This window comes from Mobula hypostoma, chromosome 6 (assembly GCF_963921235.1).
Source record: "Mobula hypostoma chromosome 6, sMobHyp1.1, whole genome shotgun sequence".
Classification (NCBI taxonomy): domain Eukaryota; kingdom Metazoa; phylum Chordata; class Chondrichthyes; order Myliobatiformes; family Myliobatidae; genus Mobula; species Mobula hypostoma.
Genome location: NC_086102.1, coordinates 104542215 through 104567869, shown reverse-complemented (window position 1 = coordinate 104567869; position 25655 = coordinate 104542215). Strand labels below are relative to the sequence as shown.

Genomic DNA, 25655 nt, shown 5'->3' with positions numbered 1-25655 from the left:
TGATTTCAATTTTGCTCTGTCATTTGTCTGTTCTTCTTCAATCCCACTACACACTGCATTTATTTGTATACCAAGCGCCCCCTTCTCAGCTCGATCACTCCAGTTCCCATCCCCCTGCCAAGTTAGTTTAAACACTCCCCAATAACTCTAGCAAATCTGCCCATAAGGAAACTGGTCCCCTTGTACTTCGTCCTTTTTGTACAGGTTGCATCTTCCCCAAAAGAGATCCCAATGATCCAGAGATCTGAAAAACAGCCACCTGCACCAATTCCTAAGCCACACATTCATCTGCCAAATCATCCTATTTTTACCCACACTGGCACATGGCACAGGTAGCAATCCAGAGACTACTACGGGAGGTCCTGCTTTTCAGCTTTCTGCCTAACTCCCTTTATTCTGTTCAGCACGTCCTGATTCATGGGGGTCCTTAATGATGGATGCCTTAAATGTTATTATTACACCTACCTCAACCACTTTGCCTGGCAGCTTGTTCTACATACTCACCACCCTCTGAGTGAAAAAGTTCACCTCAAATTCCTTTTAAATCTTTCCTCTCTCACCTTAAATTTATGCCCCCTAGTTTTGGTCTCCCCTACCCTGGGGAAAAGACTTACCTTCCATCTTATTTATGCTTCACATAATTTTAAACATATCCATGAAGTCACCTTCATTCTCCCATGCTTCAAGGAATAAAGACTTAACCAAGACAACCTCTTCCTATTACTCAGGCCCTGTAGTCCAGGCAAGGTCCACATAAATCTTTTCTGCACTCTTTCCAGTTTAACTGCATCTTTCCTTTAATAAGGTGACCAAAACTGCACATAGTGCTCCAAGTGTGACTTACACTCCTGTAACATAATGCCCCAACTCCTAACCTATAACTAGTGCCCCAGTTGATAACAGCTAGTGTGCTAAATGCCTTTAACTCTACCCTGTATATCCATGACACCACTTTCAACAAACTATGCACTTACATGCCCACTATTTCCATTGCACTCCCTAGTGTCATACCATTCATATTACAAGTCGTATGCTGGTTTGACTTTGCAAAATTTATCAGCCCACTCAGCCTACTTCAGAGTATTATTAGTTGCCAGAGAAAAACCCCTAAGCTGAGGAAGAATTTGTATCGATGATAAAGAAATTCAGCATTGTCACAATTCACCCACTATCACATATAATCATGTTCAATCTAACATTAATAATTTAAATAGAGTTTAATGAGAATTCCTCTGCTTGCTTCAGGCAAAGTAAATTTATTATCTAAGTACGTATATGTCTCTATGTACTACCTTGAAATACATTTTCTTACAGTCATTCACAGTAGAATAAAGACATACAATAGAATCGATGAAAAACTACACAAAGACTGACAAATGACCGATGTGCAAAAGACGACAAACTGTGCAGTACAAAAAAAAAATCAAATACAATGGATTCCGGTTAATTGGGACACACTGAGTATATTTTAGCCCAATTAATGACTGCTCCAATTAGCTGAATTGTCATGGAAATAGTTAAAAGGCATAACAAAGACAAACTACTGCTTAAATGAGTAACAAATTATGCATTTAGATGAAATACTGAACAAATTAGAGCACTACCAATATTACTACAGTATTCTAAGACTGTGTGTTAGTTCTCAAACGTTATCAACAGAAGAATTCATTACTGCTGTGTTCGGTTGATTGCCTGTAAATGAACAAAATCAACACAGACACCTAGTGCAGATAATGAACTGCCTTCACTGCCTTCCGGCATAAAGTCAAAATCTTTAAAAATCAAAAAATTACAGCTTTATATAAAAAAAAAATCGGCCCAAAAAGATAACATAACACAAGCATGTGCAACGGATACTATTTGCTCTGTAAATCTAACGGCTGTTTCTGGCATTTCCAAGCCTGAATGTTTGAAACTGCAATGAGCAAAACAGTTCTAAATTGTCTTACTGCTTATTTCTCACCTATTATCAGTGACAAAAATCGATGCCTTTTGAACACAAAGACGTGCAACTGATGCTATTTAAAAACTGCTTGCTCTAAGCATGGTGAGAGTCTAACTGCAACACAAGTGCATGCACCTGACGCTAGTTAGAAACAGTTCAGCAACAGTCTTCCATCCCAATTAAGCCGCACAGTGTCCTAAATAAACGAAGAGAATCCCAGTTATTTTTTTAAATTAGTTTTTGTTCTTTAAGAGTTGTCTCAAATAAACGGCTGCACCAATAAACTGAAATCCACTGTAATAACAAATAAATTAATTAATAATTTTGACATGAGTTGCAGAGTCCTTGAAAGTGAGCCCATAAGTTGTGGAATCAGTCAGTGTTGAGGTGAGTCAAGCTATCCACGCTGGTTCAGGGGCCTGATGGTTCAAGGGTAATAACTGTTCCTGAACCTGCAGCTGTGGGACCCAATGCCCCTGTACCTCTTTCCCTATGGCAACATTGGGTAGGCAGCATGACCTGGATGGGGTGGGGGGGGGGTCATTAGAGGTTGCTGCTTTCTTGGGGCAGCGCTCGATGGTACACAATGTTGGGGAGAGCTTTGTCTGGAATGGACAGAGCTGTATCCAAAACTTCCAAGTTTAATTATCATTCAACCAGACATGAATATAGCCAAATGATGTGTTTCAATGGGGCCAAAGTGCAAAACACATTACCAACAGCACACAGCAAACTGTACATAGCAACAACAGAAAAAGTACAGTTACAGAAAAAAAACAATATAGCTCAAATCCTTGAGTGGCGTGGTCTGTAAATTGACACCAAGTTGTCCTGGTTCAGCTTGTTGTTTCACCAAGAGGACACTGGAGAGTAGCACCGACAGGAGGAGCCAGCACCCAACCCAATAGGGATTCCAGCTTCTGCTCCCTTCCACACTGTAACAGCAGGACCTAGTCTTTGCACCAACCAAGGCAATGCAGCTCCTCTACCATTGGTCTCACCAGTGAACCAGACTTGCAGTATACTACTTTACCAATATCCAACAGGGCCTTGCGATCACAATAAAAATGTCCAAGTCAATCGCGTGGCCTGCCTTAGCACAACAAGTCAAGGCAACAACACAACAGTACATAATATTGCTGTAGGCTTCCCTAACTGATCAAGATTTCCTTGTAATCTACAATAACATTCTTTACTATCAACACCTAATTTTGTGTCATCCACAAACTTACTGAGCACTGAACTATGACTGAGAGCAGCAAGTAGTTAATAGAATAAACTAAACTTTATTTTGTTTATCTCTTTGATGAAGTACAGATGGCAGCTCTGGAACAATAACAAGCAGTGCACATCTGGGATAAGAGCATAAGATAGGGTGAATTTCCATGGAAGAAACAATTGTACAAATGGAGAAACTGATCTAGCACACACTTTATTAATTCTGAACTATCCTTTGGTCCTATTAAAACAGAGCTGAAGTATACTTAAAGTGGACATTCTTGATGAGGAAGTGTGTCAAAGGTTATGGGGAGAAAGCAGGAGAATGGATTGAGAGGGGTGACAAGTCAGCTGTGATTGAATGGCAGAGCAGACTCAAAGGCCCCAATGGTCTAAATTCTGCTCCCATGTTGTATGATTTTTTGCCTATAACAAGCTCACTCAACATGCACCTCGACACTGAACTGACTCCACAACCAAAGGACTCAATTTCAAGGACTGCAGAATTCATATTCTCAGCATTATTTATTTATTACAGCACACACAAAATGCTGGAGGAACCCAGCAGGACAGACAGCATTAACAAACATTTTATGTTTTGGGCTGAGGCCCTTCAGGACTGGAAAGGAAGTGGGAAGACTCTAGAATAAAAAGGTGTGGGGTGGAGGGGGGTGAGGATAGATAGCTAGGTGATAGATGAAACCAGGCAGGTAGGCAAGGTGAAGAACTCGAGAGGAAGAAATCTGATAAGAGAGGAGAGTAGACTGTAGGAGAAACAGAAGGAGGAAGGTACTAGGGGGAGATGATAGGCAGGTGAGAAGAGGCAAGACTCCACAGTGGGGAATAGAAGATGGGGAGGGAGGAAATTTTTTTTTTAAACCAGATGGAGAATCAATATTTATGGCATCATTCCATCATACCCAAACAGAATATATGGTGTTACTCCTCCACCCTGAGGGTGGCCTCATTGTGGCACAAAAGGAGGCCATAAACCAACATGTTGGAACGGGAATGGGAATTAAAATGTTTGGCCACCAGAAAGTTCCACTTTTGGCAGATGGAGTGGAAGTGCTTGATGAAGTGGTCCCCTCAGCTTATGATGTATCTCAGCAATGAAGAGGAAGCCACAACAGGAGCACCAGACACAATAGACGACCCCAGCAGATTCACAGGTGAAGTGTTACCTGACCTGGAAGGACTGTTTGGGGCCCGGAATGGGGGTGACGGAGGAGGTGAATCAGCAGGTGTAGCACTTTGGCCTCTTGCAGGGATGGGTGCCAGGAGAGAAATTAGTGAGGAGGGACGAATGGACAAGGGAATCACAAACGGGGTGATTCCTGCAGAAAGCTGGGGGGGCAGGGAGGTGGTGGTAAATATATACATTTGGTGGTAGGTTCCCTTTGGAGATGGTGAAAGTTGCGGAGAATGATGTGTTCAATGCAGAGGCCCATAGGGTTGTAGATAAGGACAAGGAACTGTATCATTGTTAAAGCTACAGGAAAATGGGGTGAGTACGAATGTTTGAGAACTGGAAGAGATGCGAGTGAGGGCAGCATCAATGGTGGAGGAAAGGAAACCCCATTCTTTGAAAAAAGAGGACATCTCTGATGTCCTGGAAAGGAAAGCTGCATCCTGGGAACACAAACAGAAACATGCACAGAGCGAGAGAGAGAGCGAGACACACACAGGTGTTATAAGTAGAGCAACTGAATTTAAGGGCAGGGTGAAAACTGGAGGCAAAATTGATGATATCAAAGAGCTCAGCATGGGTGGGTGCATGAAGCAGCACCAAAGCAGTTGTCAATGTAACCGAGGAAGAGTCAGGGAGAATTTCTGGAGAAGGCTTGGAACATGGATTGTTCTACATAGCCAACAATAAGGAGGCATAGCTGAGGACGAGGTCCAGTTCTGTCAGACAGGGGAAGCTGGCGGTAGAGGGGAACTGGTTGGTTCTTTCTTTGAGAAAGAAGTGGAGAACTTTCAGGCCTTTTTGATGTGGGATAGAAGTGAATAGGGACTGGACATCCAAAGTGAAAGTGAGGCGGTCAGGGCAGGAAATTGAAAGTTAGTGAAGAGATCAAGGCATGAGAAGTGTTGCAGATATAGGTGGGAAGGACCGAACCAAGGAGGATAGGATGGAGTCGAAATATGTGGACACGAGTTCAGTGGGACAGGAGCAGGCAAAGGCAATGGGCCTACCTGGAGAGCTAGGTTTGTGGATCTTGGGTAAGAGATATAAGTAAACAGTGCAGGGTAAGGGAACTATGAGCTTGGTCGCAGGGGATAGGAATTCTCCAGAACTGATGGGGTCAGTAATAGTGTGGAGACAGTTTTTGGGTATAGAGTGGGGTCCTTTTCAAGAAGTAGGTATGAGGTGGTGTCTGACCAGCTGTTGCCTGGCCTTTGCAAGGTTAGTCTGCCACACTACAACAGCACCCCCTTTGTCTGCTGGTTTGATGATAGTGTTGGGTTTGTGCAGAGAGAGTGGAAGGCAGTATGTTCAAAGGGGACAAGTCCAAACGAGGAGAGAGGTGTTTATTTATTATTATTATTTATTGTTATTAATAATAATAATAAATAAACACCTCTGCACATTGGTTGCTTGTCCATCCTTGTAGTTTTTCACTGATTCTATTATATTTCTTTGTTCTACTGAATGCCTGTAAGAAAATTAATCACAGGGTAGTATATGGTGACATGTGTACTTTCATGTGTAATGTGATGTGTACTGTAAAGCTGTAGTTCCAGAACTAGTTCTAGAATACCAGACACTGCCGATGAGTACCTGCTTTGTTACTGTCTCTTGCCACTTAGCTATTTTCTATCCAGATCAATAATTTGTTTTTAATTGTATGAGCATCAAATTATTTATCAAATATTTTATCGAAGTCCATATAGATAGCATACACAGATAATTCCTTATCCATTACTCTTTTTAAGTTAGTCAGTTATTGTGGTTTCATGATACAGTAGCAGATAGTGTAACATTTCAAAGCATGAGCTGTAATATCAATTGGTTTTAATTCCCAACCGCTCTATGTAAGGAATTTTTACGTTCTCCCTGTGATGTGGGTTTCTTCCGGGTGCTCTGGTTTACTACCACATTACAAAGATGCATAGGTTAGGTTAGTAAATTGTGGGCATGCTATGTTGGCGTTGAAAGCATGGTGACACTTGTGGGCTGCTCCCGGCTCAACTCCTCCGATTGTACATGCTGTTAACTCAGGCAAGCATTTCACTGTATGCTTCAATGTACATATGACAATTAAAGCTAATCTGTATCTGAATCTTTTTGTGGCTGCATGGAAGAGAAAGGCCAGCCTCACCATGAAATATTGCACATCCAACATAAGAGCTTTGTGAATTATCTTAACAATGCACAAGTCTTATGAGATTCGAATCTAGCAGTCTAACATGGAATCCGGCCACAAGTTTTGCTCAAAATTAATGCCTGACTGACTGAGGCAAACTGAATTCTTACAGCATTGGATTTAAGAGCAAAAGATTCTGCAATCATCTACATTTCTTATTTATTAACCTCAAAAGAAGAAAACAACTCAAAAAATGCAAATTAGTAACAACACTGACAGAAAGCACTATTAATTGACATGGTCAGGAAATACCACAAAATGATTTTCTTTCAGTTGTCTTATAATGCTGAATAAGCAGAAACAAAATGCAGTTGGAATGAAAATTTGGCAAGCTGCTGAAAACAGTGATTTGACAGATACTGGCAGTATAAAGAGAATAATACTTACCCCTTCCTTTACCTTTTCGATAGAAATCTAACCTTCAAAGAAACTTCCAAAGACTTGAATTTCCAAATCATTTAGTTACAGACAGCCATTACTCACAAGGGATAACAAAATATTTTACATTATTCTAAATCGCATAATAGTATCAGCTGAGACAGGTCAAGCAAAGTTGGCAACAGACTTGTATCTTTAGTGCATCCCCCAGAATTTATTGACAATAGCTTATTATTTCATTGTTCTGGTAAAATTTAAATGAAGTGATGCACAAGTATTGTATTTATAAAAACAATTATGGCCAGGCAAAACTGGTTAGTGAAATTATTGCCAATTACTCATGTGGATTGGGGAGGGTTGGTATCGGGTTGCATTGCAGGTTCTAAAGGACAATTAAAAACTCCAGTGAGGTGCAATGCCACCATTTATTTATTACACTGAATGAACAGAACTGGTAGTTAAAAATCTGCTTAATTGCAGTATAGTACAGGTAGATATAAATTCATAATCTGCTTTTTAGCATATTAAAGCAGTCATATTTCAAGTTCAAATTTACTGTCAACTATCTGTACATATGTACAACGAAAGGAAACAATGTTCCTCTGGACCACAGTGCACCCGCAAAACATATACAGTGTATTCCAATTAAGTGGGACACGTCAGGACCAGTACATTTTGGCCCAATTAAGCGGTTGCCCCCATTGGCCAATTTCATGTAAATAGTTAAAAATGTGTAATATACTTTAAGTGAGTAACAAAATTATGTATTTAAATGAAATGAAAGACCAAACAAAAACATTATCAATACTACAACAGTATAAAACAACGTATTAGCTCCTAATAGAGGAATTAATGCAGTGTATGCTGCTATGTTCTTTTGATTGACTGTAAATGAACAAAATCAGTGTAGAAACCTAGTGTAGATAATGGACTGCCTTCATACATTCTTTTCAACGGTTGTATCCCCCAAATCATCATTTTCATTGTAACATTCAAGATGATTATCAATACCTTTAAATTCTTCATAGTTCCTAATTTGTTGAAGTAGTGAAATCATTTCATTTTTACTCCTAGCCATTTCGAGCATCTCTAAGCCTGAATACTTGAAACATGCAGTGAGTAAAACTATTCTGAATTGTCTTACTGCTTATTTCTCATGAACTACCAATGACAAAAAAAATCAGTTCCTTTTGAACACAAACAAATGCATCTGATGTTCACTCCAAGCACTGTGTAGTGTCTAAAGACACATAAATGAACATAACTGATGCTAGTTTGAAACTCTTCTGCAACTGTCTTCTAACCCAATTAAGTGGCATAGTGTCCCAAAAAAACAAAGAGAATCCCGGCTATTTTCTCAATCAATTTTTGTTCTTTGAGAGTTGGCCCAAATAAGCAGCTGCCCCGATTAACCAATGTCCCAATTAACCAGAATCCACTGTATAACACATAGCACATAAAACAAAATATTAGCACAATTAACTTATTAAAATTCAATTCAAAGTGCATGTAATGTGTAGTAAATAGTAACAACCCACTATCCTGGTGAAGTGGTGGCAGGGTATTCATTAATCTCAGAGCACGAGGAAAGAAGCCGTTACCCAGTCTGACAGGCCGAGTCCTAATACTCCTGTACCTCCTTCCTGATGGTAGTGGTTCAAAGAAATTGTGGGGTAGGGATCCTCAGCAGTGCTTTGGACACTTTTCTGTACAATACTCCCGCTACATGTCACAAATAGGGGAGAGGGAGACCCTGGTAACCCTCTTGTCAGCTTGAAGCTTCAGATACAAACCCAGAGCACATTTAATGTTGCAATTATCATTGGACACTTCACAGAAGCAATTCAAATTCTGGGGGGGGGAGGGGGCGGTAAAGCATTCCTTCTTACACTGCATCTTCAGTTAACTTTGGCAGATGTGGGAAAGTGTATGATCATGCACTTTGATGGAAGGAATAAAGGCACAGACTATTTTCTAAACAGGGAGAAAAATTAGAAATTGGAGGTGCAAAGGGACTTGGGAGTCTTTGTGCAGAATTCCCTAAAGGTTAAGTCAGTAGTAAGAAAGGCAAGTGCAATATTAGTATTCATTTCTACATGACTACAATATAAAAACATGGATAAAATGCTGAGGCTTTATGAAGTATTTGTCAGACTGCACTTGCAGTATTGGGTCCCTTATCTTAGAAAGGATGTGGAAAAGATCCAAAAGAGGTTCACGGGAATAATCCGGGAACAAAAGGGTTAACATATGAGGTACGTTTGATGACTCTGAGCTTGGATTCTCTGGAGTTTAGGAGGAGGAGGAGGAGGGTGATCTCATTGAAACCTATCGAGTATTGAAAGTCCTAGATAGAGTGGACAGGGAGAGGATGTTTTCAATGGTGGAAGAGTCTAGGGCCAGGGGGCACAACCTCAGAATAGAAAGACATTCCAGAATGAAGAAGAGGAATTTGATGAAGAGGGCACTGTTTTGTAATGAACCACAAGGCCTTTGATTTCAAGACAGATCCCATATGGGTTTCTAATCTTTACCAGATGGCTTAAAGGCTACAATTATTGAACCTTTCTCTTTCTTAAAATGCAAACATCAATAGCACTCTGCTACCACTCATATGTTCCGCTGGGGTGGTGCACTACTACAATAATTGAAGGGCTTCCTCACCCAACCCAGCCCCTTCCTTTCCAGCAGCAGATAAACTCTATACTGTGGTTCTTCACCACCAAACTCTTGTGGTGACTGCACCAAGCTTCAGTGCAACCTCAGCATGTACTTCTACAGCCTGGAATGTGCCAGTCGGCAGCATTCCTCAGACTACCCAGTTAATGTAAACTGAATATGTGTCTTCAGATTTTCAGTCCAGTATTTTTTATTATAAATTCTGAGTTAATCACTACTCCCCCAACACCACTTCTTGCTTATATTTTGCTGGGGACCCAGTTTTATCACCCTTCACTGACTTCACCTCCTCAAAGGTTATTTTTCAGATCTTCATTCTCTTTGCAAGGCCCTCTACAATTGTGAACATTTTTACTTCTACTGTCCTCACCAGATCTGTACCTCAGACTGAATATTCTCCTCATCTGATCCAGATAACATGCACACCTAGCACTCCCCTGCTCAAATCAGTTTTCCCCTGACAAATCTGAACTCAAATCTTTCAGGTTTGCAGTATCTCCCCCAATCTTGTGCCCCTCACATCTCTTCCTCCTTACCCCAAATCTAGGTCCTTGAATTTTTCTATATCTGATATGGGAAAAGATTTCCTGCAATCTACCTTATCAGAAACCTTCCTAATTTTATACACCTCAGTCATGCCTTGGGATGTCCCAAAAATGATTTAGCAGCCAGTTTGAGGTAATTTTTAAATGTAGGCAGAATTATAATATAGGAAGCTGTGTGTTCACATACATTTTGATTTGAAAGATTGTAAAAGAAACTTCAAAATGTATTGATCTAATTACTTTTAAGTATAGAGCAACATTTACCAATCCATTATAATATTTCTGCACCAAGACTAGAAGGTGAATCTCAGAAGTGATGGTTTGGATGGCAAGTGCTATCCAGAAATTTTCCCCTATTATATCATAAGACTCTGATGGGAATTATATACAGGCCCCCAAACAGTGGTAAGGATGGGGTCTACAAATTACAACAGAAGATAGAAAATGCATGCCAAAAGGGCAATGTTACAATAGTAAGGGGAGCTTTCAATATGCAGGTAGATTTGGAAAATTAGGTTGATACTGGATCCCAAGAAGGGGAGTTTCTAGAATGCCTGCCAAATGACTTTGTAGAGTAGATCATGGTTGAGCCTACTGGGAGATCAACTATTCTGGATTGGATGATGTGCAATGAACTGTAATTGATTAGAGAGCTTAAGATAAAGGAACTCTTAGGGAAGAGTGGCCATAATAAGATAGAATTCACCCTACAATTTGAAAAGGAGAAACTAAAATTGGATGTATCAGTACTACAGCAGAGTAAAGGGAATTACAGAGGCATGAGAGGGGAGCTGGTCAAAAGTGACTGGAAAAAAAACACTCACAGGGATGACAGCAGAGCAACAATGGATGCAATTTCTGGAATCATTTCAGAAAGCACAGGACGTATTACTCTAAAGGCAAGATGACACAACTGTGGCTAACAAGAAAAGTCAAAGCCAACATAAAAGTGAAAGAGAGGGCATATAATAGAACAAAAATTAGTGGGAAGTTAGAGGATTGGGAAAATTTTAAAAAGCAACAGAAGAGAACTAAAAAAAGTCATTTAGGAAAAATGGAATATGAAGATAAGCTAGCCAGTAATATTAAAGAGGATACCAAAAATTTCTTCAGATACATAAAGTATAAAAGAGAGTGGATATCGGACCGCCAGGAAATGATGAAGAGATAGTAATGGAGGAACAAGGAAATTTCAGACGAATTAATTAAGTATTTTGCCTCTCTAAAGCGCCTCAACATCCTTGCGACAGTGGAGTGACCAGAACTGTATGCAATATTCCAGGTATGGCCGAACCAGTTTTATGAAGTTGCAACACAGACTTTTGAACTCAATGCCTTGACGAATAAAAGCAAGCATTCCATAAGCCTTCTCAACCACCTTATCGACCTGTGTAGCCACATTCAAGGAGCTATGAACTTGGACCCTAACATCACTCTGATCAACAACACAGTTAAGGACCTTGCCGTCAACAGTGTACTGTCTCCTTGCATTTGCCCTACTGAGGTTTAACGTCTGGGTTAAAGTACAATTGTCGTTTCTCAGCCCATATCTGCAACTGTGCTGTATTCTTTGCCAGTCTTTTACACTACCCACAATCTTGGTATTATCTACAAATGTACTAACCCATGCATCTACATTTTCATCCAGATCATTTATATACATTATTAACAACAGAAGTTCCAGCACAGATCCCTGTGGAACTCCACTAATTACAGACCTCCAGCTCCAATAAGTCCCTTCAACCACTACCTTGCCCTCTATGCGCAAGCCAGTCCTGAATCCAAATAGCCAATTTGCCACAGATGACAGGCATCTTAATCTTCTGCATTAGCCTCCATATAGTAACCATCTTTCAAGAATCAATTGATTCTGGCACATTTCCAAAGGAATGAAAAATTGCAAATGTCACTCCAATCTTCAAGAAGGGCGAGAGGCAGAAGAAAGTAAATAATAGACTAATTAGCCTGAACTCAGTGGTTCGGAAGATGCTGGAGTCAATTGTTAAGGATGTGGTTTCGGGGTACTTGAATGCACATGATAAAATAGGCCGTAGTCAATCTGGTTTACTCAAGGGAAAATATTGCCTGACATGTTGGAATTTTTTGAAGAAATAACAAGCAGGATAGACAACAGAGAATCAGTGGCTGCTGTGTGCTTGGATTTTTCAGGCGGCCTTTGAAAACATGCTGTATATGAGGCTGCTTAACAAGCCAAGAGTCCATAGTATTACATGAAAGATACTAGCATGGATAAAGCAGAGGCTGATTGGCAGGAGGGGAAAAAAATGGAGCCTTTACTACTTGGCTGCTGGTGACTAATGGTGTTTCATTGGGTGGTATGTCGAGACCACTCCTTTTTACATTATATGTCAATGGCTTGGGATGATGGAATTGATGATTTTGTGGCCAAGTTTGCAGAAGATACGAAGATAGATGGAGAGGCAGGTTGTCTTGAGGAAATAGAGAGGCTACAGAAGGACTAAGACAGATTAGGAGAGTGGGCAAAGTGGCAGATAGAATAGTGTGTACGGAAATGAATGGCCATGCACTTTGGTGCAAGAAATAAAAGGGGAAACCATTTTCTAAATAAATGTTTCCTATGGTGGGGAAGTCTAAGACCAGAGGACACAGCCTTAGAATAGAGGGGCATGCTTTTAGAATTGAGATGAGGAGGAATTTCTTCAGCCAGAGAATGGTGAATGTGTGGAATCTGTTGCCACAGGCAGCTGTTGAGGCCAAGTCATTGGGTATATTTAAGGAAAAGGGTGACAGATTCTTGATTAGTCAGGGCATGAAGGGATATGGGGAGAAGGCAGGAGATTGTGCTTGCGAGGGAAAAAAGTATCAGCCATGATGAAATGGTGGAGTAGACTCAATGGGCCAAATGGCCTAACTCTGATCATACATCTTATACTCTTATATGGTGCCATGGCTCCTTCAGTGTTACTTGGAGTTAGTAGGACAGCCAGGCACCTGTAGGATATTACTTCCTCCCTTCACCCTCCCCACAGCCGCGGAGACCAAGTCATTAGATAGATTTAAAGCGGAGGTTAATAGGTTCTTGATTAGTAGGGCATCAAAGGTTATGGGGTAGAAGGCAGGAGAACTGGGTTGAAAGGGAAAATAATTCAATGATGGAATGGCAGAACAGACTCAACGGGCCGAATAGCCTATACTGCTCTTACGTCTGATGATCATTGAGTCTTACAGTAACTTATAATATCTCTTCTAACCTCCTCTACTCCAAAGAACAGATTTAGCTTCTCCAGTCTCCAATAACCAAACTGCTCCATCTCAGTACTGGTTTCCCCCGCCAACCAAAGGTAGAGCGTTCCTATGAAATGGTTCGTAAGCCGGAATGTCGTAAAGCGAAGAAGCAATTACCATTTATTTATATGGGAAAATTTTGTGAGCGTTCGCAGAAATAACCTACCAAATCATGCCAAATAACACATAAAACCTAAAATAACAGTAACTTATAGTAAAAACAGGAATGATATGATAAATACACAGCTTATATAAAGTAGAAATACTTTTCCACAATCATTGCCTGAACTGTTCTCCGTAGTGATAATCTCACGCAAGCGCCGTCAGCAAAAACACGGCGCAAGTGCTCTCCAGTAACCTTTAAGCTATGAAGCTGCCAAATCATACCAAATAACACGTAAAAATACACAGCCTATATAAAGTAGAAATAATGTATGTACAGTGTAGTATCACTTACCAGAATCGGGAAAACGCGGAGCACACATCAGCACACAGACTGAGTCAAAGGTTGGGTGGTGCAGTGGCCCCCACCCTCCGGGCAGCGAACCGATACTGATTCGCGAAGCATGCAGCAGTAGCCGGGCAACACACAGAACATCTTTCAGAAAAAAGCTGAAATAAACATGCTAATTAATTAGGTGCCACCCGGCACGTAATTGTCGGCCCAGATCAGTGCCGATTGCATCGCCTCTGATCTAGACCAACAAGTACGTGTCGGGCGGCATCTAATTAATTAGCATGTTTATTTCGGCTTTTTTCTGAAAGATGTGCTGTGTGTTGCCCGGCTACTGCTGCATTCTCTGCGAATCGGTATCTGTCCGCGGCCTGGGTGTTGGGGTGGTGGGTCGTCTGTTTCAATTAGGGCAGGTAGCTCATCTTCTCCTATGACTGCCTGCCTCGATGTCGAAGGTCGAGGTTCTTAGTCTGCTGTGGCTGATGTGGAAGGCTTGCTTGACTGTTGAGCCTTGCGCATTTTTCTATCATACAGTTCTTTGTAAGCACTCAAACCATCCTGCAAATATCCCCTAAACCGACGTACCCTTTCAAAATTAAAGTCGTACTTTATCATTACTCATTCGGTTTCAGTTGTTATCCTTTCCTCTTCCAATTGCATCAACTCTTCATCTATCAGTTCTTGGTCATGGGATGCCAAAACCTCTTCAACATCATCTTCGTCAGCTTCCACAAGCCAAACTCACTTTGTCCTTACTTCGTTTACCACGATCAAAACGCTTAATTATGTCTAGTTTTACACTAAGTGTAACACCCTTACCAGCTCTTTTAGGCTTTTCCGATACCTTAGAACTTATCTTGCTAACGGCTGCTAAACAGGCACGTGTTTAAACAACGCCGGCGAGAATGCCGTTCCGAATCTGGGGGACAGCGGCTGCTTGGGGCGCATGCTGCCTTTTATCACGCGCTGCTTTTTTCGTAACAGTGAAAACACCTTCTGTTAGCGAAAACAGGGTAGTAATGTAGGTCTTTCGTAACAGTGAGGTTTCGTAAAGCGAACATTCGAAAACCGGGGGACACCTGTACCATCCTAGAAAATGAAGATCATCACCCCAGTGGAAACATGTCAACATCTTATAATCCTGTTAAAGGTTTTAACAATAAATAAGGCATCAATAAAATCACAGACACAATAAAATAACAACTTTTCTGCAGAACTCCATGCTTTCCAGTTTTTTGTGATAGGGTAATCCTCTCATTCCAGGAATTAGAACAATGGATATCTTCTTGGCTGGCTCCAATACAAGCTTATCCTTTCTTTAATAAGCAGCCTCAAAAATACAATATAATTTAACAATGCTCGGTCTTCTCCATTGTCAGGGTGAGGCCCAAGGCAAACTTGAAGAACCACATTTCATATTCCACAAACACACACAAAATGCTGGAGGAACTCAACAGGCCAGGCAGCACCTATGGAAAAAAGTATAGTTGACATTTTGGATTTCCAGCATATGCAGATTTTCTCTTGTTTGTGATTTCATATTCCACAGCTGGCATTTCAGGTTGAGACACTTAATCCAATTTCAAGTACCCTTTATTTCCTGTGTTCCCGTCTCTCCTGCAAATCCAATGTTATTTCTGCTAGCTTTGATCCCCTTTCCATACCCTTCCTCAAAAACCTCTAGCATTTTCATCCCTCTCCCCTCTCTATTCATGCATTTATCAACACACCTCACCCACCATTCACCTTCCTTACTTATTAGATTCCAGCACTCTTTATCACCTGCCAGCCTGTCTCCACACTTACTGTCTCTTCCTCCCACCCCACTCTCAGCCTCTTTTTATTGCCTCTCCTTGTCTGGTTTTATCCATCATTGACCTGTGCACAAGGTGTAATATCTAAACACATTGTTCGCTACAAGGCAACTTATAAATACAAAAAAATTGGTTTACCATCACATGTACAAGGATACAGTGAAAACTTTGTTTATGAGCGCCATCATAGTCATAGAGCATGACATCACAGAAACAAGCATTTGTCCTATCTACTCTGTATTAACCTCGTCTTTTGCCTAGTCCTATTTACTTGTACGAACACCATAGCCCTCTGTACTTCTCATCCACATACCTATCCAGACATCTCCTAAATGTTACAACTGAACTGGCTTCTAGCACTGCACTGACAGATCGCTACACAATCACAGCACCATTCATGCAGATCATTTCATTACAACAGAGTATTGAGGGTGGACAAGGGAAAACAATAACAGAATGCAGAATAAAGTGTTAGTTACAGAGAAAGTGCTGTGCAGGCAGATGAGGTAAATTGTGAGGTCAACAGCCCATCTGCAGTTACAAATAAAATCTTCACCCCTCTTCCACAGAGGCAGTGACTTTAGGCAAGAAATCCATCAAAACAGGTATTTTGAGAAACTAGTTAGTCCTGCCGAAGGGTCTCGGCCTGAAACGTCGACTGTACCTCTTCCTAGAGATGCTGCCTGGCCTGCTGCGTTCACCAGCAACTTTGATGTGTGTTGCTTGAATTTCCAGCATCTGCAGAATTCCTGTTGTTTAGGTATTTTGAGAAGTCATTCATTTAGATATCTTCACTTGGAGAATTGTTTTTGTCATGAATAGAGCAATCTACACAGTGCACAATGCATGGATAAGCCAGATTTTACAAAGATTGCTCAGATCCTCACTCAAAATCAAGTTTAAATTTATTGTCATTCAACCATATTCAGGTATATAGCCAAACAAAACAATGTTCCACCAAACCAAAGTGCACGCAGAACACAAAATATTACCACAAATAAGTTAACATATAATAAAATATATTCCAGAAGATTGACATTTAAAATAAGATGCACTTATAGCACGAGTTAAAAAGCAAACTGTATAATGCTACTGGCGCTTTATATGCGATGAGACCTAGTTGGTGACAGGGAGTTCAGCAGTCTCACAGCCTGAGGGAAGAAGCTGTTTCCCATCCTAACAGCACTTGTCCTAATGTTACAGTACCTCTGCCTGATGGAGGTACCGTAGCATTAAAATGAAAGCACTGTGCTACTTTGCAAAATACCAAACCCTCCAGATAAACAAATTAACTCACATTAATAGACATTATTAACACCTTGCTGAGGCCCAACATTTGTTAAATCATCATGCAAACAGTTTTACTTCACATTGCTATTGAAAGTTTACTTTCTTATTCAGCAAGATAAATACATAAGCCTCTCTATTCAGGAATGCCTGCTAACACAGACTAATTCCAGGAAAGTACTATTCGTAACCCAAGAAGTTTAAACTGATAAAATTAACTCTTACTAATAATTACCCTGAAACAAGATATTATGATACATTACAGAATATTATCGAACAAAACCTTATTTATGCAAGCACACTCTTGGAAATATACTCATCACACAACTTAGAAAAGGACAAATGTGGTCATGATTTTGAGACACAAATTTCCTCAAGTCCTTTGAAAGTAATCTTCTCACATCTATTCTTAGCTTGTCTAAAGTAACCAGTCTGGCTACAGAAAACGGTGAATGGCTTCAGGACTGAGCCCTAGCCAGAGACCAAGGCACAGCCCAGGGTGAGATCAGATATCCTGGGTGACAACCTTATAGGAAGTTTGTTATTGTGGAATGTCTGATTTCTGCAGAATTACAAATTCGGTGGTGCCTTACTCAAAATTTGTCTCCAACGCCAAAATAAAATGAAGAACACATGAAATCCAAGTAGTCTGAGTGGGCAGTGGAGCCAGCTCAATCACAGTTGATCTGATCTTCACCTCAGCTCCAATTTCCTACTTGATCCCGATTAAGTTTCATCTCAAGTTCAAGCTTATTGTCACTTGACCATACACATATAATCATCTAAATGAAACAATTCACCTCTGGGACCAAGATACAAAACACAGTACATACATTACATAAAATAATATCAACACAAAATAAACAATATTCTTTAGATGCACTTTATGTCAACTTGTACATATTACATATAGTTAAATACACAGCAGTATAATGCTACTGGCACTATCATACATAATGTGTACTGAGTAGCAGCAGCACAGGTAGATCAAAAATTTTCCAGCCTTGGAAACATTCTATGATCTTCCAGTGATTTTTCACCTCAGAAGAAAATCTTCCTTATTTCAGTCTTAAATTATTACTCCTAATTCAGAAACTCTGGCCTCTAGTTTAACCATTCTCACAGCACCCACCTTTCCTAATCATCTCAAAAATCTTTAATTACATCACCTTTCATCCTTCTAAACGCCAATGTATGCCCAAGTTGCTTAACCCTTCTTATTTACAAAATTTCTTCACACCTTAAATTTACAGTACACCTTCTCTGAATTATCTTTAATGTGAGATGAACTTTCCCCTTAAGTATGGAGACTAAAACTGCACTCTAATGCGGTTTCACCAACACTTTCTGCAAAGATTTCCACACTGCTCTTTTTCCCTCCAATTCCCTTGCAATAGGTTTTCTGTACTTGCATGTTAACATAGTGTTAAATATACAAAGAAATCCAAATCTCTTTGCACTGCCTCATTCTGTATTTTAATATTCTTCCTTTCGATTCTTCCAACCTCAGTGGAAAAACTTACTTTTCCCCCCCATTATACTCCAACTGCTAAATTCTGTTCGCACTCTGTCAACCAATATCCCTCAGCAATATTTTGTCCTCAATTACTGGAAAATTTGACTATAACATTTTGGTCTTTGATCATAAAAAGCTGAGATGGCAGCATTCATGCTCATGGCATTAGTTCCCATCCAAATTACTATTTGTCAAGACTGTTTTCTTTTAGATAATCCTTCATCTAGATCAGTGGTCCCCAACCAGCGAGCATGTGCTACCGGGCCGCAAGGAAGCGATATGATTTGGCGATATGAACTGATATGAGTCAGCTGCACCTTTCCTCATTCCCTGTCACGCCCACTGTTGAACTTGAACACATGCGAGGTCCACAAGAATATTGTCGATATTAAACCGGTCTGCGGTGCGCAAAAGGTTGGAGACCCCTGATCTAGATGGCCTTCAATATCATCAGCTCTTACCTAGTATTGTAATCTTCATGGGGTACTCCGTCATTTGACCATAAGATATAGGAGCAGAAATAGTCCAATAGTCTATCAAGTCTACTCTGTCATTCCATCACGTCTCTCAATCTATTTCTCCTGCCATCTCCTTGAAACCTTAGATGCCCTTACTAATCAAGAAACTATCAATTTCCACTTAAAATATACCAACGTCTTGGCCTCCACAGCTATCTGTGTCAATGAATTCCACAGAATTATCACCCTCTGGCTAAAGAAATTCCTCCTCACCTCTGTTCTAAAGGGATGTCTTTCTATTCTGAGGCTGTGTCCTCTGGTCCTAGATTCTCCCATAATTGAAAACATCTTCTCCTCATCCACTCCAACCAGGCTTTTCAATATTCAGTATTGAAGATCTAAATACACTTCATCGGCAGGTTCCCTCTTATCCAACTAGTTTACAGAACACTGAAATAATTGAATAAAACTGTGAAACTAAATTTCTATTTCTCTAACAGAGCTTTTAACTTTACAAAGTGTAAACAGGGACAATCTTGGGAGTTACACCAGATGACCAATACAAGTTTGTAATGGCAGAAGACTAAAGCTCAGCCAATAAATAAAATTGGATATGGGAAGTGGTCTTTCTCTCTCATAAAAATCCTTGTGATCTGTCTGGTCAAAAAGACAGGATTCAAGCTGAAATATCTAGTGTAGATGGGTAAAAAGATATGTTGGGCTGATAGCCATTTCTGGATTCCTATGACTGAAATATACTGTAGCTTTAGATTTTAAATTCAAAGGCATACAGGGTTTTGGCTCAATCAATAGGGAAACCCAAAACCACTGCAGAGTTCTAGTATGTAGCAATGAAAGTTAACTGAACCACAACAAAATGATTGTCAGTCTTCCTTAAGTCAAAGTCAATGGATAAAATGTTTTATCATGTTTATTCCTGAAGTAGATAGTGCAACATCCTTCAGATAGTTCACCAAACTGCTTCTTTCACTTCTTTCACATCTTTTGCTTCTTCCTCTTTCAAGTGTGATTCTGCTACTCCTGAAGCCTCTGATGGTATGTTCTCAGGCTGATTGAGCAAGCTGACACTTTGCTGTCTCCCAGGGAGTTCAGTGAAGTTTCAAGCAAAGTGTGCAGCCTTGAGGCCTAGAAGCCTGGAGACTCCATTTCTCAGTGATCCCGCCGATTAAGGTGTTGAGGAAGATTGAAATCAATGAGGACAAGAGCAGAAAGCAAGGTATTCGGTGCCACCTGCCCGCAGGTGACCAGGGGATGGTGCCAGAATCTTGGGTCTTGGGCAGGGTTTAATCAACACAGTTTATGGATTGAGCTCTGTGGTTCACGTTATGATGTGTTTCTGGTTGCTCCTTTCCTCTTGCTGTTTTGTGTGGTTTTGATCAGGGTAGACAAGCTCGAAGGCCTGCAGTCAACAAATGAAGCAGTGCTGGATTGAACCGAACTAAATATTCCTGGACTGTTTCAATGACTTGTGGTTTGATGTTTTATATTGTGGTTTTCACTCGTTTTTTGTGTCGTTTGCAAGTTGGGGGTTTGATGTTTTTCTTTGAACAGGTTCCATGGTTTTCTTTGTTTCAAGGCTATCTGTGGGAAGACGAATCTCAGGGTTGTACTGTATACTGCACAAATACTTTGATAATAAATGTACTTTGAATAATAAGAGTTAGCATGGGCAAAACCTTCAATACAATCATATTTACCAACACAATTTTCAAAGACAAATTATCGAAATACGTGTTACCATATACTAACTTGAGATTCATTTTCTTGTAGGGATTTCAGAAAAATAAAGGAATATAATAGAATTTCAGTTGGGTTTACATTGCTATGCCACAATGTTAACAGTCAAGAGAATTTTATAGACTATAGAATATTGCAGGCCCTGTGGCCCACAATGTTGTGCAGACCATTTAACCAACTCTAAGATCAATCTGACCATTCTCTCCCACATTGCCCTCCATTTTATACAAAAACTATCATTGGGAAATAACTTTTTTTTTACAAAAGGCCATGTCATTGGGGTTTAACTAATAGGGCATCAGTTCTTTTCACTGATAAGACTCTTGTCACTTTCAAGGACTCATCTCATGTTCTCTGTATTTATTGCTTATTTATTGTTATAATTATTTCATTTTTTAATTTTGTTTTTGCACAGTCTGTTGTCTTTTGCATATTGTTGTTTGTCTGCTCTGTTGGGCGCGGTCTTCATTGATTCTATTATGTTCATTGGATTTACTGAGTATACCCGCAAGAAAATGAATCTCAGGATTGTACATGGTGACATATGTACTTTCATAATAAACTGACCTTGAACTTTATCCAATGTGTGTATCTACAACAAACACTTGCTCGCTGGTTAACAGAACCTCAAATCAAATCATGAAGTACACTGCAATTTAATAACTTTCTGATCTCTACCAACCAGATTATGCATGCCTTCTGGACATCTGATTATCTTAATCGTAGCATACAGTCAACAGTCAAAAGATGGCAGATTCAAGTACCACAAATGTCAGCTTTTGTCTCAGCAAGATGTAGGTTCATGTTCCAATCAAGAAACTTGGGTACAAAGATCCAAGTTTCAGTACAGAGGGAGTGCCATTGTATCAAAGGATTAAAAGAGTAAAGATTAGCTACAGATTAAATTAAAGATTAGCTTTTTTTGTCACATGTACATCTGAACATACAGTAAATGCATTGGCTCACGCCAGATCAAATCACTGAGGATGTACAGGGGACAGCCAGCAAGTGTTGCCATGCTTCTGGTGCCAACATAGCATGTCCACAATTCTCTACCCTTAACTACACGTCTTTGGAATGAGAGGGTAAACTGGACCACCCAGAGGAAACCCATGTGGTGATGAAGAGAACCCTGGTTAGTGGTGGGAACTGAACCCTGATTCATGATGCTGGCGCAGTAAAGCCGATTACGCGAACTGCTATGCTATCATGGTATCCAAAAAAGTTGCATACTTAGATAATACATGTATATTGAATCTTTGAATTCCTATCCCTCAACTAATTCTATCTTTAGTTATTATTTGTTGATTGTAACATTGTTCTACGTGGGAGTTTGCTGAGCTGTTTTACGCCACATCAGCACTGAATTAACTTTACCAAAGTACTTTGTTGAGGTAAAGCACTTTGAGATGTGTACAGCAAGAAGGCAATATTTCAAGAACTAAACATGAGTTTACATGCAGGATTTGTAGAAACACCCTGCAGATAAACTGTTAACCCAAAGGTCTGCAAACACATTAAGATACAGGTAACAGATTCTACTTTCAACCTTTCGGGGCAAGAACTTCATCAGGACTAGAAAGGAAGGGAGAAGATGCCACAATAAAAAGCCTAACTTCTTGCTTCATTCCCCACCTTCAGCCAACTGGCTTCATCTATCACCTTCTAGTTTATACTCCTTCCCCACCTTCTTATTCTGGCAGCTTGGCCTGAAACGTTAACTGCTTGTTTATTCCTCTCCATAGATGCTGCCTTACCTGCTGAGTTCCTCTGGCATTTTGTGTGTGTTGCTCTGGACTTCCAGCATCTGTAGAATCTCTTGTGTTTATAACAAATTCTACTGTGTTTTCTTCTGAGATTCAAAGTTCGAAGTAAATTTATCAAAGTACGTAGATCTGTGTCACTATAACTACCATCAAACTAGCTTTCTTGTAGGTATTTACAGTAGATACAAAGAAGTACAATAGAATCAACGAAAAATGGTCGCGCAGTGGTTAGCGTAACTGTATTACAGCGCTGCAACTGGTGTTCAATTCCCACCGCTGTCTGTAAGGAGTTTGTACGTGCTGCCTGTGACCGGTTGGGTTTCCTCTGGGTGCTCCTGATTCCTCCCATGTTGCCATATGGATCAAATGGTCAGATGGGTATAACTAGGAAACATGGGCTTGTTCGGCCTATTACCATGCTAATCTCTAAATTAAATTAAGAACTACAAAGATGAACAATCAATTAATGTGCAAAAGACAGCAAACTGCACAAATCCAAAAACAAATACAAATAATAAGTTGCAAATTCAATCACTGTTGACCCATATTACATTGTCAATTCATACCATCAAAATCGATGAACTGGTCATCACTATCTACAGAGACTTTTCATGCATCCTGTTGCCCATGAAACAACGGTCTCAGCTCAAAACGTCGACTGTCTGTTGCCTGATTTGCTGAGTTTCTCCGGCATCATGTGTGTTTCAACAGACTACATTGCCAGAGATGCCTTGACAACACTAAACATATTGTAAATAATAGAGGATTAATTATAGTAAATCAGCCCTCTGAGTAGATACACAGCAAGAGAACTTTTCAAGAGTTGATGGCTTTGTAAGAGAGAGTACAGGGGAGAGAGACAGAACGGAACTGATAGGATTGCTCTGCTGTGGACCAGCATGGACCTCATGATCCAAATGGATTATAGTATCATAAGTTAGCAAATGCTGTACTGTTAACTCCCAGCTCCACATTCTATACTGTAAACAAATATTAAATTACCTATTTGCTGAACAGCCTGTTCTGTCGAGTATAACCTTAAGACCTTACATCATGCAATGTCCTCCTCTGACCAATCTTAGGACCTTTAAAATTGCTTTCATTGCAAACTCTGAACAACTCTCACTCTAATTTCAAACCAGTAATTATTAAAGTAATCTATTTTCTTTTGAGCAGTAATAAAGAACAGGAGTGACAGGAAGCACACATGTACTTGTGTATATAACAATAAACTTGACTGTGACTTTGAGTATGGTATCCCACCTTTTCACTGGATAGGTCATCAGCACATTTTGTTCTTCTATTCATGCATTATTACTCTGCTTTGGTGATCCAGATTGGCTATAATACAGTTTTGAAAGAGGATACTAAATTTTCTCTGGAGCATCAGAGGCCAAAACTAGACCTAATAGAAGTTCATAACACAAGGAGAGACTGCGATAAGGTATACAGTCAGAAACCTTTCACCCAGGCTAGAGAAGTCAAATACTGGAGGACATGCATTTAAGGTGGGGGGGGGAGTTCAAAGGGAGATCTACAGAGCAAAAGTTTTTTAAACCCACAGTGGTAAATATCTGGAAGAGGCTGTTAAGGGTGTAGATCTAAGGGTAGTGGTGGAAAGACATATGATAGTAGAGTCTAAGAGGCATTTAGGCTGACTACAGGGAATGTTGGGACATGGATCATATGCAAGTAGAGGGATTAGTTAGCTTTATCACATTGACAATACATCAAAACATACAGTGAAATGCATCGTTTGCGTCAACGACCAACACAGTCCAAGTCTACGCTAGACAGATCCCGAGGAAAACGTACAAACTCCTGCACAGCTAGCACTGTAAAGCGTTACGCTAACGCATCACGCCACACCGTGTAGCTGTAGGTTAATTTGGCATGGTGCCGGGCACAGACATCGTGGGCCAAAGAGCCTGGTGGTGTGCTGTACTCGTCTACGTCTTAACCTATCACATAAATGCGCCTTCACTACTCCCCTCTCTGATACTTAAATTATGTTTTAATAATCATTTAACCGATCAGTTTAGCGTGTACCATACAAAGGTCGCAGGCAAAATCATCCGCTTAAATCTATGAAGAGTAACTGCAATCTCCAAAATCTTGTCGGTCATCAGCTGGATCACCAGGTAGCGCCACGTGAAGAGCTCAGATGGTGACTACACGACCCAGAGGCAACCAACCACTCTGCCCCAACCCGGGAGGGACAGACGCGACCCGTCGGCACCTCCACCAGCCGGTGGCACCACCCCATACAAGGGCACCTCTGCACCCGATGGAGGGGGGAGCGGTGGACCTGCACCCCTTCGCCCCGCATTCCCACCAACCAGGCAGCCCCTTCCTCACCTATCGGCGCTCTCCGTCTCCGCCCGACTGTCAGCCGGCGTGGGGCCTCCACCCGACCACAGCAGGAAGCACTGCCGGGCCCGGGGGTTGGGCCTGGCTCCGAGCTCCTCCCCGTCCAGTCGAGGGTCGTGCTGTGCCGCCAGCTCCCGCGCACCCGGCCCCGCCGCCGCGCATTGCCAGTGAGCCGCCGCCGGGGCTCTCTTCTTCACTCCATTCCCGCCGCTAATTCACCGTCAACCCCGCCGGCGCACAGCTCCGCTCCCTAGCAACGGGCGTCTCCAGTGACGCGATTCCGTAAGCAGAAGCATGGACGTGGTGACGTCATCTGAGTCGCGTGGACGAGGTCTCTGTTCTATAATGTCTTTTTGCTTCCTAGAGATGCTGCCTGTTGCGCTTACCAGCAACTTTTATGTGTGTTGCTTGAAATTCCAGCACCTGCACATTTCCTCGTGTTTGCGTGCTATAATGTTCTATGCTTTTCAGTTGTGAATGTTGCTGGTATGGGGCTGCTGCAAGTAACTTTAACATCGCACTTATGCATACACATATTTGTCCAACTGACAATAGACTTGACTTTGGCTGTGATTTTCTGATCAGGTGCCTCTGTAGAAGAGATACTCGGACTTGTCACAGCTTAAGACCACAAGACAATGGGACAGAATTAGGCCATTTGTCCCAAAGCTATTTCATCATGGCTGATACATTTCCCTCTCAGCCCCATTCTCCTGCCTTCTCCCTGTAACCTTTCATGCCCTGACTAATCAAGAGCCTTTCAAACTCTGCTTTAAGTGTACCCAATGACCAGAACTCCACGGCTGTCTATGGCAACAAATTCCACAGG

General features: G+C 40.9%; 1 protein-coding gene across 6 annotated transcripts in view; it reads right to left on the bottom strand.

Moving 5' to 3' along the window:
- Positions 1-25078, bottom strand: part of ttll4 (tubulin tyrosine ligase-like family, member 4) — a 113154-nt gene extending 88076 nt beyond the window's left edge. For all 6 annotated transcript variants that reach the window (XR_010018382.1, XM_063051354.1, XM_063051353.1 and 3 more), the window contains exon 1: positions 24815-25078. The gene's annotated coding sequence lies outside the window, so the exon portion shown is untranslated. The remainder of the gene's footprint in view (positions 1-24814) is intronic.
- Positions 25079-25655: the final 577 nt, after the last annotated feature.